This window comes from Triturus cristatus, chromosome 6 (genome assembly GCF_964204655.1).
Source record: "Triturus cristatus chromosome 6, aTriCri1.1, whole genome shotgun sequence".
In the NCBI taxonomy this organism is placed as follows: domain Eukaryota; kingdom Metazoa; phylum Chordata; class Amphibia; order Caudata; family Salamandridae; genus Triturus; species Triturus cristatus.
The window spans coordinates 1429627052-1429650049 of NC_140589.1; positions in this window are offsets into that span (position 1 = coordinate 1429627052).

The window sequence follows — 22998 nt, forward strand, 5'->3', positions numbered from 1 at the left end:
CCAATCCCTCAAGCTTAGGGATAGCCTCTCCTCAGTCTCTCTGGCTCCTCTCCTCAGCAAAGGTTTCTTCTTGTTTCCCAAAGTGATCTAAAGTTCTGGGGTCTGGGTCCCCCTTTTTATACACAGTTTATCTTTGTTTTTTGAAGGCAGGGAGGCCTTTGCCTAGTCCAAACCTGTTCTGGTCAGTCCTGGAGCACTTTGTTGACATGACTGCTGCTTTCCTTTCACAGTGCAGGGCAGAGACATCAGACGCACCACATGAGGTGGAGCCAGCATTGTGGAGGGAAGGCACATCCCTATTCAGGTCCCAGGTGCAACTCCTCCCACCCATCTGCATGCAGATCTCTCTATTCAGCCCTGTGCAGACTCACCCTGTCTCCTGGAATCCCCAAGCCCCTGACACTCAAACTCCAGACAAGGAATACACAACCTAGCAGAGGCAGGCTTGGATGGTTAGACAAGAAAATACATACTTTCTAAAAGTGGTATTTTCAAACACAGAATGTTAAAACCAACTTCACTAAAAGATGCATTTTATCATTCTGAGTTCAGGAATACTAAACTCGAATTTCTACCTAGTTCCCTGAGTCAGTTAGGATTATAAGATGTAATAATCAAACTACCCATTCTTGCCTATGGGGAACAGATAGCCTTGCAATAGTGAAAAACGAAAATGGCTGTATTTCACTATTAGGACATGCAACACACACACCAGGGCATGTTCTATCTTATACTTACAATGCACCCTCCCCTTAGGGGTGTCTGATATGAAGAAAAGGGAAGGTTTAGAGACTGGCAAGTGGGTGCACTTGCCCAGTCAGCTTGGCAGTCACAGACTGCACACAGGCCCTGCAATGGCAGTCCTGAGACACACTTTACAAGCTGCTTCTGTGGGTGGCACAACCCGTGCTGCAAGTCCACCAGCAGCATTTGATTTACAAGCCCTGGGCACACGCAGTGCACTGTACTAGGGTCTGACAGTAAACCAAATAACCCAATAATGGAGTCACTAATCAATACATTAATTTACAATACGGATTGCATATGCACTTTAGCACTGATCAGCAGTGGTGAAGTGCCCAGAGTCATTATACAGCCAACAACAGGTCAGAAAAATACAGGAGAAAGGTAAAAAGTTCAGGGCGACCCTGCAAAAAGGGCCAAGTCCAACACAACCCCCTTCCAGCCAAAATGCAGGGCAGACCAATCACTACCTTGATGGGATTCCCTGCTTTGGCCGATAGAACATGGACCCTGGCCCGCAACAGCAGGGGCATATTCCAGTTCTACGCCAATCTGAACCCATTTGGATCTCTCTGTCCATACACTCAGGGCCCACCAGGCTAACCCATGTGGAATCCTTCTCCTCACCTGTGGACACCATCTGTGCAGCACCTAACCATAGCTTGCTCACAGGTGTGTCCCAACAGACAGACTTCAAGCCACAATGGCCACTGACAGTAGTCAGTGATGAGACCCAGGTCCTATGCCTCTCAGGGCTCTCAAACCTCTGTGGCGTCAGAGAGCGGGGGCAGTAGCCCCAGGTGCTTGGCACCATTTGTCCACTCTCCCTCCTGTCAGGTCAGGTATGACATCCTGACACTGACCCACCAGCCCCAGGCCTGTACCCGGTGGCTGGACCAGAGACTGGGGTGGGTTCTCGCACACCCGGTCCTCCTCCTTGGGGCTCTGTACCCTCCCACCTGGAGCGGTACCCCCTTCCAGAAATGTCAGGGTTCTGTAGCAGGTGTCCTGCACAATTTGCCCACCAGTTCAGGGGTTCTATCCTGCAACTGGGCTTAAAGGTCAGGGGGGCACCCTGAACCTGGCCCTCCAACCTAGGGTCTAAGCCCTCAGGCTGTACCGGGGTCAGAAGCGAGGACTCCATTCCTTTGCACCCCCTTCCAGAGCACTGCACCCCCCCAACTGGAGTGGTACTCCTAGAAGCTACATTGGTCAGGACACTGATTACAATTGCCCCTTCCTCCAGGTCAGAAAACACCTGAACCTGGCTTCCCAACCCAGGGACCAACCCCTGCAGTTGAACACTTGCCCAGCACACCAGGGCTTCCTTGGGAGCATATATGCCCCCCTCCGAGGGTGACACATAACTCATGTGTCGTGTGACAGTCTGCCTGGCGCAGATCTCCCGACCCCTGTCCATCTGACAGCGCGTAAAGATCCCCCAGGACATAAGTGGTGTCACCATGGTCATTCACCGGTGACTCAGCCCTTCTGGCTGGCCCCTGACCCACTGGTTCTTCCACTGGGGACTCTTTCCCCCTCTCACCCCTCAATCTGGACTTCTGCACCCTCCACTAAGGAGTGGCACGGCCAGACACCAGAACTGATGGAGGCCTGCTTACAGACACTCCAAGTTCACCAGACACTAGGGGATCTCCCTCCAATGGACTACTAGGACAGCCTAGGCTCCCTACCTGGTGTTCCCTTAAGGAACCATCCAGGTCCTGAGGCTGGGTTTCGGGCACCTTGGGACACGCAGTCCCACCCTCACTCCTTCTTCACTGAGACAGGACTTGAGGCCCTACACCCCTCCCACTACACTGAGACCTAGCCAGGCCACACTGAACCTCTTCCCCCACTCTGGGCTGGAAGATACCTGAGCCACTCCTCTGAGGGTCATTCCCCAATGCCTCCCCAGACCCTCTGGGATCCACCAAAAGGTCTGCCTCCGATATGAGCTCCTTGGGGTCAGAGAACTCACTCTCCAACAGGTGTTGGCATAGCTCTGGATAACAGGGACTTACAATATGCTCTCCCACAATTGGATCACACAGCCCCCTACAAGGGTTAACCAAACTATCCTTCACCTCACCATCCAGTGCCTCGCACACGTACTCCACACCACTCTCCTGAGATTGGCAAGACAGCATCTGACAGTCTCTGTCACTCAACCCACACTCTTATGGATGGTCTTCACACTCATATACCAGGACTTCAACCTTGGGGAAACCCCTTTCCCGGCACCTCTCATCTAGAGTCAGTAGAGTGTCCCTCCCACCACTAGGACCATGAACCCCTGTGCCAGTTTCCCCATTTACCTCAGAGACATTGCACACTACTGGAGCTACCTCATGTCCTTGAACCTCCTGGTGTATGTTAACCCCCTCCTTCAAGTTAGGCGCCAAATCTCTGGGTGTGTGTACTACTCCCTCAGCACTAGAAAATTCAATTTTGCTGCCACCATCTGAGCTGGATTCCGCCTCCAGCTCAGCAAAGCTCACTTCCTGAGCTACACACTTTTCTTTTCTCTGGGCTGAGACACTCATGGCATCAAGCCTCTTGAGCTCCAAATCAAGCTTCCTCATTCTCAACTCATGCTCAAACTGTATCCTCTTTTCCTCTAGGGCTAATTTCCTAGTTTTCAGCTCCAGTCACCCACTCAACTTGAGCTTGGCCAGCTCCATTTCATGCATCCTATATCTCTCCCTGTCCTCCAACTCTTCTGGGGACAGGCCTTTGGCAGAAACACTGCTACCTACTGGGGAAGTTGCTCTCCTCCCCCTGGACCCAACGGCCCACCCCGCTGCTCCTCTGCATTCTCATCCCCTTCCACATCCTCAATGGTACTCCTTGCTGCGACCCAGGCCCTCAGCGCCTTCTGGTACTCATCCTTCTTGGAGAGACCGGTCATTGCAACTTTAAACCTCCTGCAAAAGTGCTTCAGCTGCTTTACATTGTAGCATTCCAGTTTCTCCTCTTCCCAATCATAATCAACAGATGATATGGATGCTGCTTTACTCATGGTGGTTAAACTTGGCAGTTCTTGGCAAAAATAGAAAATCCCAGGAAAAAAATCTACCAAAAGTATGTGGTTGCGTTTTGGTCTGCCCTCACTAGTAATGATCACCAATCACTGTATATGAGTCACAAATGCAAGTCCAAATCCTCACCGCTGACCACCAATGTTAAATTTGGGGGTCTCTAGTTGGCAGAGGTAGGTACCTTTGTCCAAATAGGGGCCCTTGCGTCTAATCAGGGTAAGGGGATACACTCCTAAAGTAACCCCTGCTCACCCCCTTCGTAGCTTGGCACGAGCAGACAGGCTTATCTCAGAGGCAGTGTGTAAAGCATTTGTGAACACATACAGTAACCCAGTGACAACACTACCGATGGACACCACACCAGTTGTATATTAAAAATAAGTATTCTTTATATAGATTTAACACAAGACGATAAATGACAAAAATCCCCAATACTGTACTTAAATTGGTAGAATTAGCTTAGTTCTCTTTAGATGTAAAAATGCGACACTTTGAGTTCAATGTACCTTAGGATGCGTAACGCTATACAACAAAAGTGTTGCAGGGAAGGTGCTGCTTTCGTTCCTTATGCGCAAGAACGGTGATGCGTGGGGTCCCTACTGCTGGGTAGGGGATGCATCGGTTCTTCTCTGAGAGGGGAGGTGATGCGTCGGTTTCTGACTGCGCTTCTGTGGCAATGCAGCCCGCAACGCCCTGATTCGATGAAGATCCAGTACAATGCGACAAAGATGGCGTCTTCTTCTTGATGCGACACGATACGTGCATGCACGATGGCCGTGTAGCGACTCAAGGATACTTCTGAGCCACGACATGCCCTGCGACACACTTCCCGGTGATTCGGCGGCATCGGATGCGACGTCGATCATCTTCTTCGGCGATGCGAGACGCTTCAGCAACGATGCGACGGCCCTGTGGTGGCGCAACGATTCTTCTGTGCCGCGACTGGCCCTGTGACATGCTTCCCGGTGATGCGGCGGCATCTGATGCGACGTCGATCCTCTTCTCTGGCGATGTGTGATGCTTCGGCGGCCCTGCGATGACTCAACGATTCTTCTGACCCACGACAGGCCCTGCGACACGCTTCCCGGTGATGCGACGACGTCTGCTGGGACGTCGATCCTCTTCTCCGGTGATGCGAGGCACTTTCGAGTTGTGAAGTGACAGCGGCAGTTCGGCGTCACGCTGCTTGCTCGTGAGTCGCACTTCCAGCTCCTTGCGACACACAGTCCCTCAGAAAGCCCAACACAACTGCAGGCACTTCTGAAGAACTCTTGGGGAGCTGGTGGGTGAAGTCTGTTGTCCCTGAGACTTCAGCAGGAGGCAAGCTCTTTTCTCAAGCCCTTGCAGATCCTTCACAAGTTGAATAAAGTACACACAAAGTTCCTTTCACCTCTCTTTGGCAGTCAGGCAACCACTGCAGACCAATCCCTCAAGCTTAGGGATAGTCTCTCCTCAGTCTCTCTGGTTCCTCTCCTCAGCAAAGGTTTCTTCTTGTTTCCCAAAGTAATCTAAAGTTCTGGGGTCTGGGTCCCCTTTTTATACACAGTTTCTCTTTGTTCTCTGAAGGCAGAGAAGCCTTTGCCTAGTCCAAAACAGTTCTGGTCAGTCCTGGAGCACTTTGTTGACATGACTGCGTCTTTCCTTTCACAGTGCAGGGCAGAGACATCAGACGTACCACAGGAGGTGGAGCCAGTATTGTGGAGGGAAGGCACAGCCCTATTCAGGTCAAACTCCTCCCACCCATCTGCATGCAGATCTCTCTATTCAGCCCTGTGCTGACTCACCTTGTCTCCTGGAATCCCCCAGCCCCTGTCACTCAAACTCCAGACAAGGAATACACAACCTAGCAGAGGCAGGCCTGGATGGTTAGACACGAAAATACATACTTTCTAAAAGTGGTATTTTCAAACACAGAATGTTAAAACCAACTTCACTAAAAGATGCATTTTATCATTCTGAGTTCAGGCATACTAAACTCGAATTTCCATCTACTTCTCTGAGTTAGTTAGTATTATAAGATGTAATAATCAAACTACCCATTTCGGCCTATGGGGAACAGATAGCCTTGCAATTGTGAAAAACGAAAATGGCTGTAATTCACTATTAGGACATGCCACACACACCAGGGCATGTCCTACCTTATACTTACAATGCACCCTGCCCTTGGGCCTACCATAGGGGTGTCTGATATGAAGAAAAGGGAAGGTTTAGGGATTGGCAAGTGGGTGCACTTGCCCAGTCAGCTTGGCAGTCACAGACTGCACACAGGTCCTGCAATGGCAGGCCTGAGACACACTTTACAAGCTGCTTCTGTGGGTGGCACAACCCGTGCTGCAAGCCCACCAACAGCATTTGATTTACAAGCCCTGGGCACACGCAGTGCACTGTACTAGGGTCTGACAGTTAACCAAATGACCCAATCATGGAGTCACTAATCAATACATCAATTTACAATAGGGAGAGCATATGCACTTTAGCACTGATCAGCAGTGCTGAAGTGCCCAGAGTCATAAAAGAGCCAACAACAGGTCAGAAAAAATATAGGAGGAAGGTAAAATGTTCAGGGATGACCCTGCAAAAAGGGCCAAGTCCAAAATTGAGTAATAATGGTTACTGTGGGTACACTTTTAAAAAAGACTCATTGTTCTCCTGTGGTGATGGCTATCCAAAGCATAACTAAATGGCTCAATGATTTTTGATAGACATTTTTTGTCTCCATGGATTAACTTATACCAGTAATTCTGACAGAGGTAGTCAATATCTTTCTCATTTTGGTAAGGCTGTTTGCAAGGCCTTACTAATTGAACATCTTTTTTGTTCTGATTATTATCCTCAGTCAAATGGCCAAATAGAGTGCACCACACCAAGCCATAAAATGTTCCACAAGGGGTCTCAACAGATCTAGTTCATGGCATGAAGTACTTGTTTACAACTATATGTGGCAATCTTTGTCACATGTGGTCTCTTCCAGAAAGGGTTGCCAGCGTCATCTGGTGATCATCTGACAATAAAGAGCATCTTGGCATGTTACTGCACCCTACCAGACGATCTAATTCTATATTGACTGCCCTAAATGAAATATCACTGTCTTGAATGGAGCTGCTGCAACAGTAACTATCTAGCAAAGATTAATTTTGGGAAATGAGTTCTGCATCCACACAACCTAGCACATCATTCATCATCCTTAAATCTGAATGCAAATAGGATATGTTTAATGTGAAAAGTTCAGGATCTGAATCAGTTGCTATTGAAGACCTGAGCATACAACAGCAGTGTCTGCATGTTTACTGATCTGTGTGTTATCTTTCCTCTCCTCATAAACTCACACTTGCACAAACCGCAAAAAGAACCCAACATTTCAAATATGTTGGAGTAGTCAAATGTGTAACATCCACAGCTGATGGTTCTGTTTCATACATGTAGTGGAAAGTATGCAAAAGCAGTGCAGGTTATCATTCAAACATATAAAACCATTGTTACACTGTTAGAGCAGAGGTTCTGTATGTGGAACTTCTGTTAGATTAATCAACGATCTACTTACGCCAGGAAAGCTCAGCAAAGTGCAACCCAGGGCATGTTCAAAAAGCTTCATGTCTGGGTCATCGCAGGGGATTTTTTTGTCTTGTGTGGGGTAAAATCCAAAAGCCCTGCAGCATAGCTTAGGAGATGATGGTGAAGGCTTCAAACTTCTGTTCAGACGCTGCCACTATTGTGGGTGGGAGAGTGCTAGCACAGTACCACTTACTCTTTAGTAAGGGTGATAGCAGCTGGGGTTGAATGACCGGGCCTACATCTGGCATGAATAGCAAGAGAGTGCACTAAGATCTTTATCCATAATCTGAAGTATAAGAATGCTACAGCAGTTTTAGAAGACTTGATGTTCTGATCCAAGATGAAGTCACGGGACCTTGTTAAGGTGGCACCCCGGCAGCACCACCCAAGGTGCTGTCATACCACTTACTGTTGCATTGATGTGTGTATTAGGATGTGCCCCTGGCACTCCACAGTATGATGTGAAATACACAGTGGCGGGTGCTGCAGAACTTATCAGGTCACCATGCTTATGACAACAACATGCATGACAGCATGTATAAACAAGGATGGAGACCGGTGGAATGGAAAAAATGTAAATGTGGGTGTGAGATAACGCCCCTTTTTGTGTGGTCATCCCCATTTTTGCTGAATTTTATTGCTGATTTTTAGACTCTGCAAACTGGGGCACTTCTGTTCAGGGACCAGTGTATGTGCTCTGACCGTGAAAACATGTACAAATTAGATAATCCCTGAGTGACATATCTGGCAGTAAGTGAAATGTGTTATTTTGACAGAAATATCACTTATAAAATTCGGTTTGGCAGAAGAATCTTTCTTAAAAGGAAAGTGTGTATATCACAAAAAGTGATGAGTTGTATGATACAGAATTTTGTGTCTAATGTGGCACTATTGGTTGCCACTTTTCATTGCACATATATGGAACAGGTTTTCATGAGGTATGACTGAACTCTTGCATAAGTAGGGTTTTCTTCCCAATGGTGTATTAATGAGCAGATAGGAAGAGGCACTTTTCCGAGTGTCTTATATTTGATTACAGGCTTGTAATTGGACTAAAAAATTAGCCAAGAAAGGGAAGCAAAAGGGATCTAACAATCATGCGACCTCAAAAGACGTTTGGACAGAAGATTGAGTAGGAAGGCAGAGTAACAGGAGGAATGGCGGGAGAGTCAGAGCAGAGAAAGAAGGTTCATTTGGGCCTCCATTTGTAAGAGACCACTCTAAGTGGGCCTCCCCATGCAAATATGATTCCTGTCCACAGCAAACCTTTCAACCTTCCAAAAATGTTCATCATGCGCGAGAGGCCGGGCACTAGAAGGGAGCTGGGCCTTGCACCTCTAACTGGTCTTCCAGACGTGGAACGGCCTAAACAGGAGAGGATCCTAGTTCAGGGGTTTGGTTTAGGGCCTAGCAGGCCCTCCTCATGAACACAAAAAAGGCTTTTGGTAATAGTGCGAGCTGGAAACACACTACTGCAGAGGTTTCCAGGTAATTTTGTGCTTCACCGTGTGATATTGGCTTTACACCATCAGAACGCGTGAAGGGAGCCAATATCGTGTGACACATGGTGGCACCATGTATGTTGGCAGGTCTGGAACAGCACTTAGAGTGACCAACGTAAAGTAACATATGAGAGCTTGCACGGTACCAGCATTTTACTCTCTAAGGCAAGCTCTTAGATACCCTCTCGGGTGACAAGCAGCACTTTACAAATAATTATTGATTGATTGATTAAGCCAGGGGTTACCTGGTAAAGAAAACTGCAATATTGAAAAGAAGTATTTTTTAACTACAGGAATACCTCAAATGATTATGTAAAATTGTCTAGAAGGATGACAGTAAGCTGTGATAAGACCTTAACTTATCGTGTACCCCATAAAATAACCATTATTTTAGCCAGCATGCACACTAGCAATCCCAAGGAATGGATGCATGACAAGTAATGTGAAGAGGACTTTGTATCTCACATACTTCAATCATATACAAATTATTATCAAGCAAATGCAATGTATTAATACCAACGGATACTACTTTTTTTTACAACATTATTAATTATTTGCATCTATCTCGTCCATCATTATCCTGCGGCATATTATCATCAAATAAAACAACGCTGTATGTGTACAAAAACCGAAGAAAACGTTAGCAGTTTGAATTTCCAGGCAGATGTAAATTAACGAATTAGCACCTTTTCTCCTCATTAAGCAAGAGCGGCCTATTTCTGTCTGAAAATCTAGGGCAAGAGGCTTCAAGTGCCAGGGCGTGCTGCAGATGTTTCTCGAGCCGGTTGTGATGGAACTAAATAATGCATGCGCGGGGCCTAAAACCGGAGCTCTCCTGCGGGGCTGCTGTGGCACTGCAGTGACAGCGACTGCGCGCCGAGATCCGGGTCTGGACTCGCGAACTCTCCCTTGGAAAAACACGTCACACAGTCTTATTTTTCCTCTCCAATTTTCAAACAACTGAGTACGTTGGAAAGTTGTCGGCAGCGTGCCCCTTGGCATGTACACAGTCCCTGTTTGCCATTCCTGGAAACAATAGCCAGGGGCGTTCTCTATAGAAGCGCAAGGAGTCCTAGAAAGCACATCAGACATAACAGAGGCGTGTCCCCATAGTCCCGTCCCGCCAAACGTTAAATGAGAGCATGGGATTTACATACCTAAATGCCGAAGCGAGCCCCTTTAACAAGCAGCATTGGGCTTCCAGCGTACATTTCAATGACGTTCTAAAGTCACATCCTGACAGCGCTGCTGTTACCTAGGGGAGTGGACGGTCGAGCTGCTGTAAACGTGAACCACTGTTTAGGAAACGTCTGATGCTAACACTGACAGGTCTATTTTTATATTGGTAGCTTGTGAGCTGCTTTTGGATTTTACCATTTCCTTTAGTTACTTGTTGGAGAGGTCAGCCGGCGTGGTATGAACTGCACGTGCAATACCTCAAAAAATAAAACAAGCATTGGTAAAACCAAAAGGCCAGGTGCTATTGCCAGCCTTTCAGCTTCTTCAATGCTTGTTTTGTTTGCCTGTTGTTTGCAAAACTTTATTGTGGGGTAAGCTATTGGGCCCTCGTCTATCTAAAAATTAAACATTGGCTAAAAGCAAAAATGTTTTGCTCTTAAAAACACACATTGCCGTAGCAGTCCCTGGCACTTAAGGGAACCACTTTGTGTGTGGATGTGCTCCTCGTGAAAGGGCACCATGCTGTCACTCACAGTGAAGTTAGCCAATGGGTGGAGTGGGCTGACCCACTAGCCTCTACCATATTCTGTATTGAGCAGAAGAAAAATCTGATTGACACAACAATTAACCAATGGATGGAGAGGACTAGCTGAAAGTTCCTATACCTTAGATTATTAGACATATCATTTTAGTAAAATCAAAAGGTCATGGTTAAGGCCTAACAAAGCAGTTTCCTCTAACTTTTACAGTGCCTAAAATAAGTTTTTACTTTCTGGCTGTCTAGATAGAATATACAAACACTAGTCTCAAAGATGCCTAACTACTTTGACATTGGCCCTTATGTCAAGAATGGTGTGGAAAGCCGCCCCTCAAGTAGTATTGCTAGACCATATTTCTGGTGGGAAAGCATTGTACAAACACCTATAAATAAAGTAGTACAAGGTAACATACCATATCATGAATGACATTTATTTAATCATTGTTTTAACGAAAATCTTTACTTAGAATTTACAATTATTTCCTTAAACAAAAAAAGCAAGATGCAAAAAGAAACCTCCATAATTATTCTGAGTTACATATACCATGCAGATCTAGAATCCAGTGCATGATCCGGTCCCATGGGTGAAGAATCACAAATAGATGTATGTATCAAGCAAACCAGTGCCATCTAATGTGTAGACCAGAAGTCCTTCAAACTGAGTCTGAGGTATCTATCCCATCTCAGTAGCATTTCACCCATTTGTACCTTAAATGTTTATGCTTTTGGGTACAACTTCGAGTCTGTGTTTTGGGAATTCAACAACTGAGCATCTATTGACGCCCCATTTTTGCCCCAAGGCAGTAGGAGGTGCTTGACATCTCCAATTCTGATCAGTTTCTCTTTTTTCCCACAGTTAAACCGATTCTCAAAAGATCTTTTATGCGTTTGTGAAGCCCTCATCTTCAAGCACATTAAGTAAAGCTAGTTTTGGGCGTCGATTCACCGGCCTTCCCCATAATAGACTGGAGCGTGCAAAAGACCTCTGACCAAAGGGATCTAGGGTCCAAGCAGTTTGTATAATGTCCCCTACCACTGTCCGACATCGTAAGCATTCCAGTCCCAGTCCCTCCTGAAAACGCCAGCGACGCTCAGAAGTTCGATACACCCTACGGATGTATTTCAACTGTAAGAGATGAAGCCTGTTTGTGACAGATGCTTTGCGTGGAACCATAAGTGCAAACATTCATTCGTCATCAGTAGGGCTACCGGTTGTATGTAGGGGTGGGCGGAATTTGCGAAAGTGACTTTCGCAAATTATCGCGAAAATGTTAAAAATCTCCTCAAACACGCGGAAATATCGCGAAGATGCGGAAGTTTTTTTCCCGCCCGTTCGCAGTATTTTCTGCGTGGTCACGGCTCGCCAACTTACCCATGCGGTTACTCGCGGGCGCGGCCATCTTGTTTTCACTCTTCTCGCGGTGCATGATCGCGAGAAGAAAGACGTGATCGCGCGACCAATAACATTACTGCGGGCGCGAACTGTCGTGAGACAGCGCAAATGGCTACCAACAATCCAACATCTCGTGGAGAACGCGACCGGATCGGGAAAACTTGTCGGCGAACGCGGGGATTCAGGTAAGGCGATCGCGCGCGCGCGAGAATGTATTATTTTACAGAGCGAGCAAGAAACAAATTATCGCTAAGCTGCGGAATGCGGAAATTTTGACATTTTACCGCTCTCCGCGGAACGCGAAAATGTCAAATTATCGCAATTTCCGCGAGCGGAACGGGAATTTAGCCCAGGCCTAGTTGTATGGTATTTATTTTTTTGCCATTTCCGTCTGTATTTATCCCCATTTATTTTTGCCACAAGTAAAAGACGATGCTGCAGCTAGTATTTTTCCACATTTATTTAAATTGACAATGCACACATGCGCTCACTTAAACTAGCGATTTGTTGTATTCAGCTGTATGGGTGCACTTTCACAAATAGCTGGGCAAAATCTTGTGCAATTCTATTTTGTTTTATGTATATTTCGCATACTTTTTCACCAAATTCACTGTCACGATTTTTCATGAAAATCTCACCGGCTTTAGACTGGCTCGATAAGAAAATAGAAGACATGCACACCTGAGGTTTACCTGTGCGAGACATATTTTCTACTGAAACAATACTCCCGAGCCCCTGACATCTCGCCTTCTGTAGGCCCTTGAGTACAATTTCCTTGTAGTTTAAAAAAGCCGAGTGCCAGGATGCGCTGCTGCAGCACTGTGAATATAAGTGCTTAAAACGTGCAATGTATGGGCCTGGGACAGGAGGAGTCAGGGGTGTTGGGGGAGGCTACAGCATGGGGTGAAAGAACAATAAAGCCTCATTAACAAGTAAATGTTCTTTCAAAAGACCTGTGAAGTACTCTAGTGCAGCTGTGTGTGTGCCGACGTGGCGATCTTTTAAAAATGGCACCCGGGAAGCTTGAAGCAAACTGCGAATATTAGTAAAATAAGCTGTGTATTTCCTGGGTAAATGGGCCAGGGCACACGGCTCTGGCTTCAGATCATATGAGTAAGTGCCCGCTGCTTTAGGTAGGGAAAACGCTGATCCATTCAGGCAGGACAGACCGACGACTGAATGTTCTTCAAGTCTTCTTTTGTATTTTATATTCATTATAGTAATGCTGCTAAATGCGTGTTTTTAATAATCGCAAAACGTAGGGCATTCTCTTACAAATTAACTCAGGATATGGGTATTCTTGGAACTTGCATGTCTTTTTTTACCAGCTCTATGCCATTCTGCAAACCTTCTCTCCCAAAGGAATAAACGCCTGGGTTTAAACCCACACAGAGTGTGGTGGTTAGACGTAGGACTGCGGGGCCTTTTATACTGCATTCCATACATAAAGTGGGTTTTATTTACAGTTAAACTCTGGAGACAGTCTGACCGCTAATAAAGGTTATTTGACTGCCATTTTTCTAGAGACACACCCGACCGAGCTCCTGCTTTGGGGACCTGCAATTTGAAATCCAACCTTTTAAAATTGGTCGGCCCGTGAAACGAGGGGGCCGTGGCACTTACAGGCCCGCCCGGGCCTCGCTCCGGCTATTAATGTGTGAGAACTGCGGAAAGACGTCCCAGGGCCTGGGAGGTGGCGCTTTAAAATAAAGCAAAACCAAAGGGAATGATGGACGGAGTGTTGAACATTGCAAGCACTCACCCCCAGTCAACTGATCTGGGTTTAATCCATCACCGTTCTTTAGCCCACTCTGCCACCCCAGTTCAGACATGGCCATATGCAAATCAGTCTGACCCTGTGCCTCATGGAAACAGTCCAGCCCGAACTGCCAAGCCATGTCTTCCCTGGACCGGAAACAAGCTTCCTAGGACCGGTTTCTGGAATTTCAGCCGTCTTCAGCCAGGCTTGCTTGAATCCAGTGGCAAAGTGACCAAGGGACTCACGTCTGAGCATACCCTGCCAACTTATGGCGAACAAAGCAAAACCAAAGGGAATGATGGACGGAGTGTTGAACATTGCAAGCACTCACCCCCAGTCAACTGATCTGGGTTTAATCCATCACCGTTCTTTAGCCCACTCTGCCACCCCAGTTCAGACATGGCCATATGCAAATCAGTCTGACCCTGTGCCTCATGGGAACAGTCCAGCCCGAACTGCCAAGCCATGTCTTCCCTGGACCGGAAACAAGCTTCCTAGGACCGGTTTCTGGCATTTCAGCCGTCTTCAGCCAGAAACCGGTCCTAGGAAGCTTGTTCCTCTGATTTGCATATGGCCATGTCTGAACTGGGGTGGCAGAGTGGGCTAAAGAACGGTGATGGATTAAACCCAGATCAATTGACTGGGAGTGAGTGCTTGCAATGTTCAACACTCCGTCCATCATTTCCTTTGGTTTTTGCTTTGTTCGCCATAAGTTAGCAGGGTATGCTCAGACGTGAGTCCCTTGCTCACTTTGCCACTGGATTCAAGCAAGCCTGGCTGAAGACGGCTGAAATGCCAGAAACCGTTCCAAGGAAGCTTGATTCCGGTCCAGGGAAGACATGGCTTGGCAGTTCGGGCTCGACTGTTCCCATGAGGCACAGGGTCAGACTGATTTGCATATGGCCATGTCTGAACTGGGGTGGCAGAGTGGGCTAAAGAACGGTGATGGATTAAACCCAGATCAGTTGACTGGGAGTGAGTGCTTGCAATGTTCAACACTCCGTCCATCATTTCCTTTGGTTGGCGCTTTAAAATAACCCAGCTCCCGGGTGGCAGGTGTGAGCAGGGGATAGACGAGGGGAATTCTGCTGCTGCCACAGGAGAGCAGTGAGTGGGGCTCGGCCCTTCAATCACAAGCTTATGCTGGGCTTGTACACAGGAAACCCTTGGTGGTCCTGACCCGGCTCCCAGTGGACACGGGCCCAAGACGCAAAACAAAAGCTCCAATGCATGTTTTTCCTGTACAATTCAAGTGATTGGCAGACCCCTCCCGCCCCACCCCGGATTGTCAGCCTCCGTGGCTGGAACAACACAGGAGGTCAGGTCAGAAACAAGCTGACCAGCCGAGCAATAGCGCCAAGAGGGCAGGAGAAACATGTCAAACCATCACAGCTTTTTTAAAAGAAAGTAATCTAATTTTGTTAATGGTTTTGAAAAAAGCTAGTTTAAAAAATGTCAGCATACCTAAACCCTTTCAGTTCGTGAGGTTTGGAGATTAAAACAAAGACAGGGCTTAAGCCCACAAGAGGGGCACCTGGGATGGACTAATGCAAGCAGCAAAACTTTATAACTTACTTCTGGTACAGTTAACAAACCGCTAAGAACACCTGGAATTTAGGCAGTCCGGTGAAGGTCTGGCTCTTGCCAAGATAATCTGTCAACAATAGGGCAGTACTGGGTGACAGGATCACACCCACCCAAAACAACCAAATCGCTAAAAGACCCTGATTGGAAGGGATTTATTTCCAGGGGCGTGGAAAGGAAACTGATGCAGCGGCAGCGTGGCAACATTTGCTAGTGATTTGCCATTTTTACATATAAATACAGACAAAGGAAATATCGATTTCCGTCTGTATTTATATGTAAAAATCTGTAAAAACGGAAAACTGGGAGCCCTAATTATAAGCGATTTGTAAACGTGGGATACCTTACCTTTTTGGGTGATAGTAGACATTACCATTTTTGCTCCAGGTTGCTTTATTCCAGACTCTCATCTATGTTAGTTATACAGAGGTTCAATGTATGCCTGAGTTTGAGGTCTCTGTAGAACTCGGTCTGTACCAACCTGTGTTCCTCTCTAATTTCTGTGAATATGTTCAGGTAGCCACCCCTGATCACAACACCTAATTATAGATACTGAGAAGATTCCAGCCTTAAAAAGCCATCCAAGCACAACATCTCTGGGAGAATGATATCCACCCACAGAGGGGTCTGTTCCATGCCTGACCCGCTCAACCAGTATATCTATTAGAGACTTTCCAAATTTCATAAACTACTCATGTTGACGGTGGTATATCTGAGGGTAACCTTCCTCCATACAGGAAGTTGATTGGGATTTCTCCCCCAGGGCTCAGTGTTTGACTGCATATGCAGGATCTACCATGATCCCATATTTGGGTGTGAATCAGGTCATTCACTACTATCAAATAGCCGCTCTATATTATTACGTTGGATCAATCATCGCTAGAACTCCATTGTACGTCAGTTTGCAACATTTAGCAATAGAGATCCTAGGATGGCCTCATTCCATAAGAAGGTTCTCAACACAGATGTCAGGGTCTGTAGATAGTTCCAGGGTAAGGAAAAGGGATAGTTCTGAAATATATTCCAAATCTTAGGTAAAATTATCATTTTTAATAAGGCGATTTCTCCCCATCATTGCCAAGGGTAGTAACATCCAGACCTGCATATCTTTGTGCTTTCCTTATAATAAAGGGAGTATGTTTTTAGTGCTGGCTACTTCCTCCTTTTTTGTGAGGTGAATCCCCAGGTTTTTAATCCATTGGGTGCTAATCTGGATCCCTCTCTCCTCAACCCATGGCCCACAGTCATCTGCATGAGAGAATGGGTATAGGTTGTAATGTCCAATTAGCTGTATGTCCTGAATAGTGACTAAAGTCGTCTAGCAGTTATATCAGTAAAGTCAGCTAGTGGAGTGGTTCCCAGGATCACCACCAATGGAGGTCTTGAGCGGTCTTTCATGAAGTCCATCAGCCCATTGAAGTCCCCTCTAACAATCGTGAGGCTAGGTGGTGCCTGTAAGAGGACAGATTTACTCAGGAGATCTATATACACTAGTGGTGGAGTAGACAGAGCACATTGATGGGCTGCTTATACATGGTGCCTGTTACCATAGCCTATCTCCCATCCACATCTTTTCATATGAGCATTTCCATCATTGACAACGGGTTGTGCAGTAGTATTGGTACCCCTCGGGATCCTCTCTCAAACTGCAAATGAGTTTTTGAAGTGAATTAGTATCTGTTTAGGAAGGGACAAAGATTGCCCATCAAGTGTGTCTCTTGTCACAAGAGTTTATCAAACCTACATTAATTAGCAGTTCTAAGTAGTGCACCCCTTTTAGCCTTATTGAGGAGTCTGTTAACATTTCAAGAGACACACCACACTGTGCTCATGTGTCGCGTGATTGATTTATCCTCCACCTTGGAAAATCCCCTGCACCTTCCTTATTTTCCATTAGGTAGTTTAGCTAAGGTGACTGGTTGCATCTACATAAACTCATCTCTCCCACCCCATACTTCGGGACGTGAAGTATCTGTCACCCTAAAACACAAACAGAAAACCCCTCACTGATGACAAAAAAGAAGGGGCGGAGCGGTGTGGTTCAAGTTGAATTCAACCCTAAAAGAGAACCAAGCGAGGGTTAAGCAAAACCCCGTGCTCTACTTCTGTATCGTCTGTGTATACTAGGGAGGGAGAAGGAATGAGATCCTGAAACAATAGAGTTAAAGTGCTTTATTTTTTTTTAGGCTATATAGACTAAGGATGCCATTATGTCTGAGTTCAAGTGCAATATGCGGTCACTGTTTTGTTTATCTTGAGAGCCCGCTGTTCTGTTGTTGGTGACCTCTTTAGATTCTGAGGTCATCAGCAGCTGCGACTGCTGCAGGTAAGAGCGGTGAGGCAGTGGGGCCAGCTGGGGGGGATTTCGAGAAACGACCGCGAGGGAAAATTACATATTTATTTAATTTTCCCTTGTGGTCGTCTCTCGAAATCTCCCCCCCCAGCCGGCCCCACCGCTCTTACTTGCAGCGGCCGGTCTTCAGTCTAACTAGAACGTCTCAATCTAATTCTACGCCAACTGGGCTTGTATTGCAGCTTGGACATAGATTTGTTCCTCCCTTCACTCAGTTCACCCCTTGCAAGAGTAGGCGATGGACCTCAATGTTTGATCTATCCTCCACCCACTCCCAAGCTTCCTGGGGAGTCTTGAAAAAGAATGAGTGGTTCTGGAAAATAACCTACAGGAAGAGCAGGTAGATAAGCATTTGTTGGAGCTCCATGGCCTGTAGTTTTTCCTTTACTGCCTCAAAGGAGTTGTGCATGTTTTGTGAAATCCCGAAAAATCATAATCCAGTGTGATTCAGATTGTGCTCTTCTGGCTTTTCTGGCAGCAATTAAGATTTCATTCCTATATTTATACTTGAGGATGTGGGCCAGGCCCGGCTCCAGGAATTTTTATTTGGGTGGGCCAAGGGTGCATTCGTGTAGGCCACTGCGTGCCCGATTTGTCTCTTATATGACTAGCCAGGCCTGCTTCAGGGCCCTCCTTTATCTCTCCTTAGTCTTACGAAGCCCAGTAAAACACACTCTTTTTCAAATCTCTTTCTAAATGTTTTTGCAAGCCTTCAGGGAGAATCCCTCTTCATACCTACATCCACCTGAACCCAGTCTCTGCAGCACACTCCCTTACAGGCTTGATTACCCACTTTTCTACCACCCCTCTCAATTGCACCTTATCTCACAACCAACCTTGGGCCCCAGCCCTATATCAGCCACCATCCGGGTCAACTTACATTATTCCCGTGAAAATCTTAGTAAAATCACTTTCAAACTTTAATTTGAATATAGCAATAAATATAATTAGCACGCATTTTAAAATATGTTCCACAGTTGCCCTAATGACCCGACTGCTAATTACATAAACAAAAACAGAACGGCCATGAAGGGGTGGCTTTAGCGCTGCTGTTAAAGTCTTTTTTGGTGCCCCACCATGACCTCTTTCTCCGTAGATTCCCTCACTGTCACCCTCCAACAGTGCTCCTCATCTCTCTATAGACCCTCACCCTCATGAACTCCTCCTCGGATTCCCTCACTTCCATTCTCCACCAGTGCCCCTGACCTCCCCACAGCCCCTTTCCCTCAAGACCGCCTCCTCGGATTCCCTCACTGCAACACTCCACCAGAGCCCCTCATCTCTCCATACCCTTCCCCTCATGACCTCCTCCTCAGACTCCCTCACTACCACCCTCCAAAAGTGCCCCTCATCTCTCCGTACCTCCCTTCCTCATGACCTCCTCCTCAGATACCCTCACTGCCACCCTCCAACAGTGACCCTCATCGCTCCATAGCACCTCCCCCTAGTGACCTCCTCCTCAGATTCCCTCACTGCCACCTTCCACCAGTGCCCCTCATCGCTCCATAGCCCCTCCCCCTCTTGACCTCCTTCTCGGATTCCCTCACTGCCATCCTCCACCAGCATCCCTCATCTTTCCGCAGCCACTCTCTCATATGCATTTTGGTTGTTGTATAGCGCTACTCATATCAGTATAGGGTGGCATAGTATTTTACATTACACACACAATATACAGAGACAATGAATCATACAAGTATGTAAATCAATCTACAGGGAATGTCACATAAACCAATGAGGATTACAAGGTGTAGAAATCACATGTCATCCATACATGTTATCACACGCCGCAGCCGGGATCGGGAGGACACTGCGCATCGCCCCGAATCTGCTCCGAAGTCCGGCTGGAGGTGGGAGTAACTGGGGGGCAGATCGCGTCCACCGCCCGTCCACTTCAGAGGCCTGATCGAGGAGCTAACAGGACACCCGCATTGCCGATGTGAACTCCTCTGGTGGTCGTAAGGGACGGGCGCCATTTTCCCATTTGCCCATTTCTCCTTCTCGACTGCCCATCCTCTTGGCCCTAGGTAAGCTCTTCTGCCTGGAGCCTTTAGTTAACTAGAAAGGGATAAAAGTTAAGCCGGGGAAGCGGATTTCTACGGAGGTCCTGTGAGTCGGCATAGAACTTTGAAACCGGATGCCTGACTTTAAAATGGCACCCGATCGAGACACTAAAATAAATAATAAAAAACGAAGGCAGCAAAACCGGGCCTATCGTCCCTGTTAATAAACAGTGAAACAGGACTACACTCAGGGAAGTACACTCAATCGATGGTGAAAGTCGATTATAGACAGAAGTGACAGGACTAGGACAAGGATATCTAATGCAAAGGAATTAAGGGGGTCTACACTGCAGAGATGGATTGAGGGAGTACTCTGAGAGTCCATCGCGATCTGACATATATTGAAGGGCTGACACCCCTTTCTCCTCTTTCAACATGCACAAAGATGTGTGCAGCACAATGGGTTTTTTAAATAAACCGGTAGGACAAATCTTAACTTATCTGTTAGTTTAAAACTACCCACAGCGGACGGGGGAAGGTAGGAAACGAAAAAGAAGAGAAGGAAGAAAAAGGATTAAAAAAAATGAATGGATATAGACCTTGAACCTGCAGGCCACAATGCCTTCACCATTCTCTACCCGCCCAACCTCTCCAAAAATGCAACAAAGAAGTTCATGCACAGGCTTATGATAAACCATCCTGAGACTCTCGTTTTAGACCCGTACTTCTGCATTAACAAAGGCATTATTTCCAGCGACCTGATCTTCCACACAAAAAAACGTGCCCAATGGAAAAAATACCTTCTACGCTTTGCTCCGAATCTCCAAAACAAAGAAAATCCCGCATGCCCTCAAATTGACGGTTACTGCCTCAGACCTATGGCCAGCGAATGCCACCATTACTATCTACAACAACGGTAATATTCTTATACAAGCCGCCAACGCTAATCTCGATACCATAGACAGGTTCCTCCCTACTCTCAAGAATAGCACACTCAACGCACCCACTCATCCTCATGATCTAGATGCCACCCTAACTCCTCTTCAAAATACCACATCAAACTCTCCCAATCTGACAAATGCCGTCACTGACATTGTGTCCATTCCCCCAGACACGTCTGATCCAAATACACATGGGTCCCCTGGCCCAGGTGAGATTGGGCTGCACTTAGCCACCAACCTCAGCAGTGCTGAAACCCCCAGTAATCCCTACCACCCAGTCCTATTGGTGGCTGCCTCACCTGGATCCCCCAGCCCAGAAGAGACAGGGTTAGGCTTTGCTACCGATCTCATCATGACAGACGCACCACTGTTATCCCTGCCGTCCACGCGGGATGGCACCAAACGGGATGTCACCAACACCGACCTCTCCCCCTTTCATCCAAAGCAGATTGCATAGATCCCCCTCACCCACTGTCCTCCTCGATATCTGAGAGGACCCTTACACCCGCTACACTCATCCCACCCATCCAATCACAGCGCACAATGACTATTCCCCAACCTCACGAGGCAGCCCCTATCTGTCTGCCTCGCCTATATACCACACCACTCATTGACTTGGACCCCACAACAAACCTCCTGATTCATCTTCCTGCATCGACCCCTAATGAAGTTATCCCCAAGCAAATGGAGAACGTGATCATGCAAACAGACACTACCGGCAGATTGCCCTCCATAACTGATCATACACCCATACCTACTACCTACTTTCCCAACTCCGTCTGGATCACTCGACTCAATGAGTTAGCCACTGGCTTATCCCATCTCAAGGGCGAGATGCATAACCTATCTTCTATCACTAAAGAACTTCTTAACATACACAGAGCCACCAACGACACCGTGAACCAAATCAGTCTCCAAACAAGAAATTGCATCCCCACGAAGGCACACACCGAGAACACTAGTCAGAATAACCAAATCAATGTCCAACCTAGTAGACACATATCCAAGTTCACACACCCCAAAAACACTAATCCGGGTAGTTTACCCTCCCCATCTTGGTCTAGGAGGGCAAATGATGAACTATCAGACAGAGACATAGACGACCTCCTCACATCCTATGCCCGGGCAACAGATAACAGTAAGTCGCAATATGGCACTATTCAATCCATTGTGACCAATCCCCTCAGAGAACCGACTCTCAACAACAGATCCGTAAATAGAGACAACCTCACAAATATCAACATAGAACCGATTACCCTAAACCACTCTATTAACAAGTTGAAGTGTGGGCTCATTAATTGCAGATCTGCTAGCAAACATGCTCCTGACATATTCAACCTCATTTTAGAGAATGATTTAGATATCATGGTCCTCACAGAGACATGGCTAAATAGTTCCTCTTCGCCCATCCTTGACTTACTAGTTCCTCCTACCCACGACCTAATTCGACTACACAGAATCGGGAAACTCGGGGGAGGGGTAGCCTGCATTTATCGTAAATCAATCTCAGTCAAGCAAGCAGACTCCATAGGTCTATCCTCCTGTGACTATGTATTAATATCTCTGATGCTAAGCGCATCGCCAGCAAGCTTCACATATTCTACCACCCCCCGGGTGATAACTTGACTTGTATCGATGAGATAATGGAGGTCATGGCATCTAACGCCAACTCTCAAGTACCTCAGATTTTCTTGGATGTCTTTAATCTCCACTGGAACAACGCAAACAATCATATGGTAGGCTTTCTTAAAGAGTTTCTTTCAGACCAGGAGCTATCTCAATTCTGTGACAGCCCAACTCACAACAAGGGAGAGACACTGGACCTCATCATTGCAAAAACAAACATCGTCCTACATGAATCCATCACCCCTTGCGATTGGTCTGGTCATTATTGCATCCTCTTCTCCATCAATATCGAAGTTACTCAAAAAAGGGGCCAACCCTCAAAAACAAGACAATGGAAAAGGAACTTACAAAATATCAACCCCATCACCTTGGTAAACCGATGCAACTCCGCCTTGACCCACATGACGGACATGACTGATGTACATGACCTCACAACATTCTATAATTCCACTTTACTCGAAATCCTGGAAAAAAACGTCTCCTCCAAAATCTCCAAACCTTGGTTCAATGAGACCCAGAACTCGGAGCGACGCCATCTAAGAGTTGCAGAGCGTCTATGGATATCTGCTCCTACAACTGATAACCTTGATCACCTGAGAAGGTTAAGGAACTCATACAATAGGAAGATTCTTAAGGCAAAGGCAGATTTCTTCAGAACCCAGCTGAACCAAGCTATCAACCGGCCCAAAACACTCTTTGAAATCGTCAAGCAACAATCATGCAATACGACTAACTCTAAGGAACTAAATGACCTGGCCACACCTACCTGTGATGTGCTTGCCAATT